The sequence below is a fragment of the Talpa occidentalis genome, unplaced genomic scaffold (assembly GCF_014898055.3).
Source record: "Talpa occidentalis isolate TD23 unplaced genomic scaffold, MPIMG_talOcc4v2.1 talOcc4.17, whole genome shotgun sequence".
In the NCBI taxonomy this organism is placed as follows: domain Eukaryota; kingdom Metazoa; phylum Chordata; class Mammalia; order Eulipotyphla; family Talpidae; genus Talpa; species Talpa occidentalis.
In genome coordinates, this window is record NW_023601754.1 from 57,662,597 (window position 1) to 57,671,849 (window position 9,253).

The following is a 9,253-nucleotide window of genomic DNA, read 5'->3' on the forward strand; positions in this document are numbered from 1 at the left end:
GTACTGCACCTAGCCAGGGCTAGGCCACGGGATGCCAAGCCGTTTGCAGTTTGAAAAAGAAAGAGGAGAGAGGGCCTCCCTGGTGGCGCAGTGGTTGAGCGCTGGGTTGCGAAGCTGCCCGCAGCCTCTGCAGCGCCAATTCGATCCCCGGCCGCCGGGCAAGGGTCCCACATGGCGCACAGACCTCTCCTGCCGCCTGCTGCTCCCCTCAGCAGTGTACTTCGGTCCTTCTGCCTGCTCTGCTCCCCGCTCTGGCTCTGGTGAATCCTCTCACCCTCCCGTGCCTCTGACTGTACCCAGCGCTTGTATAAATAAATAAATAAACCTTTACAAAAAAAAAAAAAAAAGAAGATGAGGAGCAGGCGGAAGAAGAGGCACAGGAAGGGAGGAGATACTGACGACCACAATAATAAAAAAAAAAGCGAAGGATGTATCCTCACACTGTTGTAATTTGCCAGAATTTTCAGAAAGCAGTTTTGCATTAATTTTACCTAAAGTCATGTATCATTATCTTCCAGCCCCAAATCTGGGAGTTTCCAAAGTCTGTGTCTTCTTGGTGTCCTACCACCTGGGCACAGAGAACCAGGAGAAGGGGAAGGGAAATGAAGATAACCAGAGCACAATAAAATGAAAGCCAGGACAGCTATAAAGGGGAAAATGTTGTCATTTGAGTCACCCATTTGCACACTTTTGCATTAATTTTATCACCCGGGATCATTATTATCTTCTACACGAAGGCTCTGTCTCCTGGCGTCCGACCACCGGGCACAGGCCGGCTGGATCCTGTGGGCATCTTGTTGTGGCTTCCTGGTCCAGGGCCAGGCCAGTCCCGTGACTCATCCCTCCTCCGGGGAGGGGAGGTGGCACCTGCAGCATAAAAGGAGGCGCCTGGAAGCTCCGTCCACAGTGCATCCTCCTCCTGCACATTGTCCACACAGCCCACACAGCTGCTCCACCATGAAGCTGGTGACGGTCCTCATGCTGGTCGCTCTCCCTGCTCTCTGCTACGCAGGTGAGTCCCCACGGAGGCCTGGATGGGCTCTTAAGACACAGTGGGATGATAATGAAGCTACTCCTCAAGAAATGGTTGGTTGTGCCCATTCAGAGAATTGTGCTCTGAAGTATTTTTGTTGCAGACTATAAAGATCGTGCTGGGCAATTTCATAAAAACATGAGCAAGTCCTTCTCCACTGCAAGTCTTTTAACAGACACCATAACAGTGTTTGGGGAACTCACTGATGAAAATGTGAAACAAAAAGCATGCAAGATATAAGGCAAAAGAAATCTATCATTGCTTAGAGAATGGAGAGATTCCTCAAGCTGATGTTGAAAAAAATGAAGCTGCTGGAGCAGCCTCCCTGCCCATTCAACTGCCCCAGCCACCATCGCCCACGTATGACCCCAGCAATGTGCCATCAACCAGCTGCCCTGGAATACAAGGACCTTGCGGTCACGGCTCCAGCTAACGCATCAGCAGGAGAGCCTCCCAGCACAGGTGTCACACTCCCCACCTGCTTCACAGATGGTTCCAGCCCTCCGCCTGTGCTTTTCCGGGGGGCTGTCCATGTGACAGCAGAGGACTTGGCTAAAGCTCAGAAATACTGCAAATATGCTGGCAGTGCTTTGCATCATGAAGATGTAAGTATGGCTGTGCAGAGTCCACAGAAGGCCCTCAAGTGATGGACCACACAGAGAAGGGAGCCTTTGCATGACAGGTTCATGCACTGTTGGCTGAAGGAACTAACAATCCATTATGAACATGACAGTGCATCACAGGATCACAGTTTCAAGGGAGACTTGGGGGTGACAATTCTGCAATCAGATTCCTGTTCAGCAGCAGCCTCCATCAGTTTTCACTGTCCAGTTAGTGAGACCATCTGGGGATAGAAGGCTGATATGAGCAAGATCCAGGGTTCAAGCAAATTGAACCCTGCCTCAAAAAAAAAAAAAACCTTCTATAAAATGTATTGAGAATTAGGGCCTCCCCGGTGGCGCAGCAGTTGAGCGCTGGGTTGCGAAGCTGCCCTCAGCCTCTGCAGCGCCAGTTCAATCCCCGGCTGCTCCCCGGCCACGGGAGGAGGGTCCCACATGGCGCGCAGACCTCTCCTGCCGCCCGCTGCTCCCCTCAGCAGTGTACTTCGGTCCTTCTGCCTGCTCTGCTCCCCGCTCTGGCTCTGGTGAATTCTCTCACCCTCCCGCGCTTCTGACTGTACCCAGCGCTTGTATGTATAAATAAATAAATAAATAAACAAACAAACAAATAAATCTTAAAAATAAAATAAAATAAATTTAAAAATAAAAAAAATAAAATGTATTGAGAATTAGCTTTGGATCTTAATGTGTAGATATTAACCCTTTGCACTCCGAACCATTCTGGACATAGGCTACCAATGTCCCCTGAGAGGGGACAGCGGAGTGCAAAGGGTTAAGAAATTTTTAATCTATAATTTGGACAAATATACCATATTACTTCTATTACTTCACTATACTTCTAAAAGTCTAAATTTAACTTTTAATAAGGATTTCTAGAAAGTTCTAGAGAGCCGGAAGACCTCCAGCTCTAGATTTAAAGTTCTAGATTTAAAATAGAAAAACTCACACTATTCTTGTGTAAGGCTTAGTGATTAAAAGATTTAAAAAGGCTCTTTCTGTCTTGTGGTGAAAGCAGTCCATAGACACACTCCTCACCACCAGTGTGTATGAAAACCACTGGATGAGGACTTTGACCTAGGGGTCCCGAGGGCTTGGGCCGAACTGTGCTTAGGAGTCATGGGGGCAGAGAAAACGGCCATCAAAACCCAATGGCAGGCTTCCAGGAGGGCACCACACAAAGAGAAATAAAGCAGCATGCAGACTGGAGCAACAGTCAACTTCAGCAACCAGACGGGGCCTAAACAGAGGAAGACCAGGTCACACTGTGTGCTGGTCACAGGCAGCAGGAATCTGGAAGGAGGTGAATTCAGTCCAGGAAACTCCCCTTGACTTCCCCTAGGGAACAGTATCGGGAACAAGAACGCTACTTTTTGGTCACTGCTGCCCAATCCAGGCAACGTGGATTCCTCAGTGTGAAACCAAGGGTGAAGGAAATTTAGGAGTTACATTTGCTAAAACACAAACAATAACACTTCCCTTGCTCACCAAGTCCATGATTCTCATCTTACCTCCAAAGAATCTGACCACAAAGAAATCCACAAATAAAGCCCTGGACCTCAAATCGGATCAAGACACAGACTTGTCTGAAATTGAATCTCTGCCCATCTTCCTTCATGATCCCAGTGTACATAAAAATAGTTTTATAACAATGACAACAGAAACAAAGCCATAAGCCCCGCAGCGTGGTGGGGAAAGAAAAACTCACACTATTGATTTAACTATTAACTAGTTAATAGTTAACACTATTAACTCCACCTCTGACTTGAAGCATGGACTCTCCCGGCAGGCACGGGGCAGGCAGGATGGAATCTACTAGACACAAGCTAAAGCAGACTAAAGTCCAAGCACAAGTTGGAGAAAGTCCTTTAGAATGAGGAGCTTCTGTGTAAATGAGAATCAAGGACTTGAGTGATAAGTAAAGCTGAAAACAGGGAAGGAAGGATGAGAGGATCCTACAGTGTCTATTAGCTCAGCAGTTTCCTGTTCATCTTTCAAGTCTGCAGGTGATTTGGCCTCTTCTCCGTGCAGTTGATCCAGAATTCATTGCCAGCTCCGTCCAACCTGTCGTTGATGCCACAGGGCACTGCTTTCCTCCTGAGGCTAAAGATGAGAAAATCTGCCTGTTCGCATCAGCCTAAGTGGCACCCGATGCCATCTACCTGTTTGTACAGTACTCATACATCCCATTTCTCAGAAGTACCTGGGACAGGTGGCCTGTGTCCAGGGCCATGTTTCCACGTGGCTGACTTACAAAGAGGACATGTGCCTCAGGGATGCTCGGAGACATGCCAGCAGCACTCATTGCCTGAGCTCTCTCTGGAATTGTAGGACAGAAACCCAGTTCCCAGGAAAGACCTATGAACAAGAGCCTGGCCAAAAAGGAGCTCCGGGTGGAAGGGAAGTCCTTGACATTCAGGGGTCTTTTGCTGGTGGAAGAACATCCCCGGAGGACTCCCCGGGAGTCCGTGACAGTTTGCTGTGGACAGAGCCCCATGCAGTTTAGACGCAGCCTGCGCGTGTGTGCAGCGGGGGCTTTGGTCTGTTCATCACATTTTCTTAGTCCTGGTTTTGCCCCTGGAGTTTGTGTGACTGCCCCTGAGCTCTGGAGTTGGATGGGACCTGTGTTTAACATTCTGCCTACCTGTGGGGACGCCTGTCCCATAAATTGAGACCTTTGACCGGAGTCATCGTTGAATAGAGCTCCCCAAGCCATAGCACCTGGAGGCCAGTGGAATGATGTGTCAACAGAGGATCTGGGTAAAGGTGTGCAGGACTTTCTAGTGCGTGCATCATGTGATGTTTCTCTAAGTTTGGGCTTATTTCTAGACACAAAGCTGACAAGTACCTCCTGACTCAAAATATATTATGAAGGCACAGCTTCCGTCTTCTTGGTGGAGAAGGCCTTATGCTCAAAAACAAACTGACAAATGTAGAGGTCTAAGGGCCACAGATTAACTACAGAAGCACCTAGAAGCCTCCAACTGTTTAAAATGGGGTAAAAATAAAAATTAGATTTTCAAAAACAGAAAGCAATGTCAGCTTGTCGTTATTTATCATTTGGAAAATACATTCTTTTTTCATGAAAATGATTTTATGTCCACATGGAATGGATTGATTTACTTTTGCAATGATTGAGTAAGTAAATATTTTCATTTCTATGGTGTTAGCTGTTAAGATTACCCACATGAAATTTTCTTGGTGCTCACAATAATTTTTGAGAATATCAAGTGTGTCCCGAGACCAAAGCTTGAGAACTACTGCCTCAGAATCGGACATCTCACTCTAAGGCCCTTGGGCTTTGTTTTCCAGGGACCCAAGCCCATAGGTGCTGCCTGTCACCCAGAGGATATGGGTACCAGTGCTGGGACCTTGACACCAAAGTTGCAAAAGCAAAGTATAAGGGGTGTACCTTTCTGAAGAAGTCCTTGGGCAGACAGCCCTGGCTAGCCACAGGCCACTTCTCCAGAAAGATCCATCTCCCGATCCATTGCTTCCTGCCCATCCATCTTCATTTTCCCTACCTCTGCCATCCCAGCTACCCTGGCCCAGAGGAGTCCCGAGCGACTCCCCCCAAGGGCAAACTCTCTCCCAAGGCAGGACTGGGCCATCAGCCTCCACCCCACCATCACTTTAGACCTGAGCCCCAGGATGCATCCCTTATAGATTGGGTTCCGTGCATGGTGGGCAAGGTTGGCCAGTGTTCCCAGCACCCTCCGAAGCCCGTCTGCCTCGGGGAACTTGGGCTGAGCCCCAGTCAAGCCCTACTCTTTGCTCCTGCCTTTCCCAGGCCAGCAGCATTTCAGTGAAGAGGTCTCGTCCTGACGTCACCCCTCCGTCCCCCAGCCTCATCAACCCCAGGTTTGTGGTCCCACTGTGTGGGAGGGATGGGCAGTGGGGGGCACTCAGGTATCCTCCACATACCTCAGGCCCCTGAGTTATTTCTCTGGTGAGAATGATGTGACTGTTTAGACTCCATTTCCCTCCAGTCAAAAGGAGAAGGATGAAACGTGCTCAGGCAAACGATCTAACAAATCACAACAAAAATAACTCAGACTCCAAGAAAGTAGAGTGGTCACCAGAGCAGGAGTTGGGGGGTGTGGGGAGGGAAGGCAGAGGGTGGCAACCTGAGGGAGGGCGGGAACTAGCACTGGGGATGGGGGTGAGGCATATACACACATGGAGGTGAAGATGTATCCCTGAAATCTACAAAGTTTTGCAAATGAACATTTTATTTGAAAGAAACTTGCTTGGAAGTAGCTGACAGGCCTGGGGCTCAGACAGCCCCCTCAACAGTGCAGGGGACCCCAGCACCACCACCAGCTTTGGATTTAGCCAAAAACACAGGCTCCCTTCTGAAACGGCCCCTCTGGCCCCACAGACTGAATCCATGATGCCAAGGGCAGCAGTATGTTTACACCAGGAACAGAGTCCAGAATTTCCATCCTTAGTGTCCTGGAGACAGACCCGTATTATTGCCCACAGACAGGGGCTGGTGTTTGCTGACGGTCTGGAATAATCTGCACACCCCTCCAGGGGACGCAGAGTGACCTGCACACCTCATACTGAAATGCCAGTCATACTGAAATGCCAGTCAGGACACTTGATCACAAGAGAAATTCACTCCAGCTAACGAAGACCAAAATAAAGATGCCTGGGAAGAGCAGATATGTTCAGGACATTGCTATAACATAAATAACTCACAAATCCATAACCCAGCTGGAAAATGACAAAGGATCTGAACAGACATTTCTCCAAAGATGGCTTATAAGTGGCAAAAAACCCTACATGAAAAAATGTTCCACATCATTATTAACCAAGGGAAATGCAGAGATTCCACTCAGAGTGGCTGTAAACAAAATGACAGAAAATATCAAAGGCTGGTATGGAGAAGTGGCACCCCCACACTGCAGATGGGAATGGGAAGTGGTGCAACCACTTTAGAAAACAATCCTCAGAAGGTTAAAGGGTGACCACAGGACCCAGAAATCCCACTTAAGAGACTGCCCCGAGAGAAATGAAAACATCTGTCCACCCCCAAATTCTACATGAATGTTCATATTCATAATCGCCCCAGAGTGGAATCAGCCCAAATATCCTTCACCTGGTGGGTAGATAAGAATACGCTATGCCCAGGGTGACAGGGGCATCCTGGCGACATGGGACTTCTCTTTGTGCTCCCCTTGAATCTGCAACCACCGAGACAGCAGAACTCAACAAAGGTGCCCCTGCTCCTCACACCTGGATACCTGAGAGCGCCAGGTGTCTAGAGTCTGAGGCAGCTGTATTGTGACTCGTAGCGGTGATAGAAGCAGGGGAACAGGGTGGTGGGCCCATAAACCTGAACAACTGCCTCAGGAAGGCAAGGCAGCACTGGGCCTGTGGCCTGGCCCCAGGGCTCCTCATAGCAGTCGCACCCGGGCAAGAGACACAGACCCAGGACTGCAGCAAGGAGGGCAGCCCGGCCTGCAGGACCCCAAAGCCTCCACTGCCGCCCCCACAGTGGAACCCACACCACTCGTACAACTTGGGGGCCTTGAAACCCTAGTGGGGTTTCCAGCCCTGAGAGGATCTGTGATAAGAATGTGACCAGAGGGCCTCCCTGATGGCGCAAGGGGTTAACCACCGCACTATGAAGCAATCTGCAGCCTCTGCAGCACGAGTTCGATCCCCAGGCAGCCAGGGAGCAATGCACACGGCAGACCTCTCCTGCCTCCCCTGCTGCTCCCCTCAGCAGTGTGTTTCAGTCGATCTGCTTGTCTGCTCCCCACTCTGTCTCTGGTGAATCCTCTCACACTCCCACGCCCCTCGCATCTCTGGCCTGTACCCCAGCTCTTGTATGCATAAATAAATAAATAAATCTTTAAAAAACAAAGCAAAAAACCCCACAAAGTGACCTGAGCAAGCTACCATCGCGGCTTAGCAGAGGCTGCGCTCACGCCAGTCAGCACCCACCCTCTCCCAGCACGGTGGCAGCGCCTACCGTCCTGAAGACCAGGCAGGATCCGCTGACAGGGGTGCAGGAGAGTGGAAAGTTCAGGAAAGCTCAGGCACAGCCCCGGCGCCACAGGGAGAGGAAGCCAAAACCTGTGCTGTAGCGCCCCCTACTGGAACGCGTAGGAACGCCCCCTTACCAAGCAATTGCTGCGAAGCAAAGCGTTAGCTCAGTAAGACAGACAGGTGTGAGCAACTTCAGAGGCAGGCTGCCGGCTCTGAGCCCGGTTTCTAGCTCTGAGGGGCCCGCTGATAAAACAGTGACCAGAACAAGCTACCATCACGGCCGAGCTTAGGATCCCTCTCTCCCCCACCACCTTATTTGTGGGGGCAAATCAGATCAAAGCTTCAAGGATTCAGGCAATTGAATCTGAATGAAAATGCAACCTTTATATCCATTTTTTCAGGCTTAATGTAATCAAGGTGTAGGGTAAGGTAAAAAGCATCAGGCTTTTCTGCCCTCCCGACATTAGGATGGATGATGGATCCCTGCAGCCCCGAACGCATGCCTGATGGCGGGCACCTGGAGTGGGGTGTGGACATGCGTAAGTGGGTACACCTGGGCTGAAACTGGGCTTATAAGGGTTGCGTCACGGGGACACCAGCAGAACAGAACTACCAGCAGAAGCAGAGCCATGAGATCAGAGAAGCATAGAGAATGAGAGCAAAAGGAGCAGAGAAGAAATGGCCACGAGAGAATGCTGGAGAGCCCAGAAAGAGTGAAGACTTGCTGGGGGGTGGGAGCCTGCCAGCCTCCCGGCCCCCCAGCACCCCTGTCTGCTGTGTACCTGGTAAATCCCAATAAAAGCCTGAAACCCACTGAGGGCTCCAGGACTCCTCCTTTACCTGGTCTGGTCTGCTGCAATCCTAGGAAACCTGCACAGGGCCATCCTGCCCTTACACAAGACAAATGAAATTGACTATTTTAAAAGCGCTGTTTTGAGTCACTTCCTCCTTCCAGCACGCAGGGACAGTTCGTAGTTATTGGGCGGGAGCAGGGATTTGTACGTTCTTTCCTACTCTGCTGGTGGGAGACCTCCAAGGGTGTATTCTGAAGCAGGTGTCTGGGGTCTTAGGGACTCAGCTTCCATCCTTCTGGGAGCTGTCCTCCAGCTTGGTAGCTGCCAAAGGGCACCTTAAGCACCAAGAGACTCAGAAAGGGGGCAACCTGACACCTGGGTAGTTTGCAAACCTGGGGGAAGCTGGTGAGGGCCAGTTTCCCTTCTCCTGCCTGCTCTTCTTTCTCGAGCCTTCCGAATTTCCGTCATGGAAGCCAGGAGGGGACAGGGACCCCATGGCTCTTGCCCAAGTGCAGTTTTCCCAGCGTTCCCTGCGGCTCAGCTGACTGAGCTCAGGGGTGCCCCCGGCTCATGGGCTCGCATCTACATGAGAAGGCGCCTCTGCTTTAGTCTACCTGAGGGAGGCAGGGAAAGCCTCAGAGGCCAGGTACTTAGCCAGGGTCAGGGAGGCAGGGGGTGAGCTCCAGCGGGGGGTTGGCTTCACGGACGAGTCCTATGGAAGAGCCTGCACCTGTTTCATTCATCTTCACAGGCAGGAAGATCATCCCCGCTTCTATTTCCGGGAATATGGCAGATAAGCCACTTGCACC

The 9,253-nt window shown here is 50.5% G+C and overlaps 1 pseudogene; it reads left to right on the top strand.

Moving 5' to 3' along the window:
* Positions 1 to 957: 957 nt before the first annotated feature.
* Positions 958 to 1,687, top strand: LOC119248825 (vacuolar protein sorting-associated protein VTA1 homolog; annotated as a pseudogene).
* The last annotated feature ends 7,566 nt before the right edge of the window (positions 1,688 to 9,253 follow it).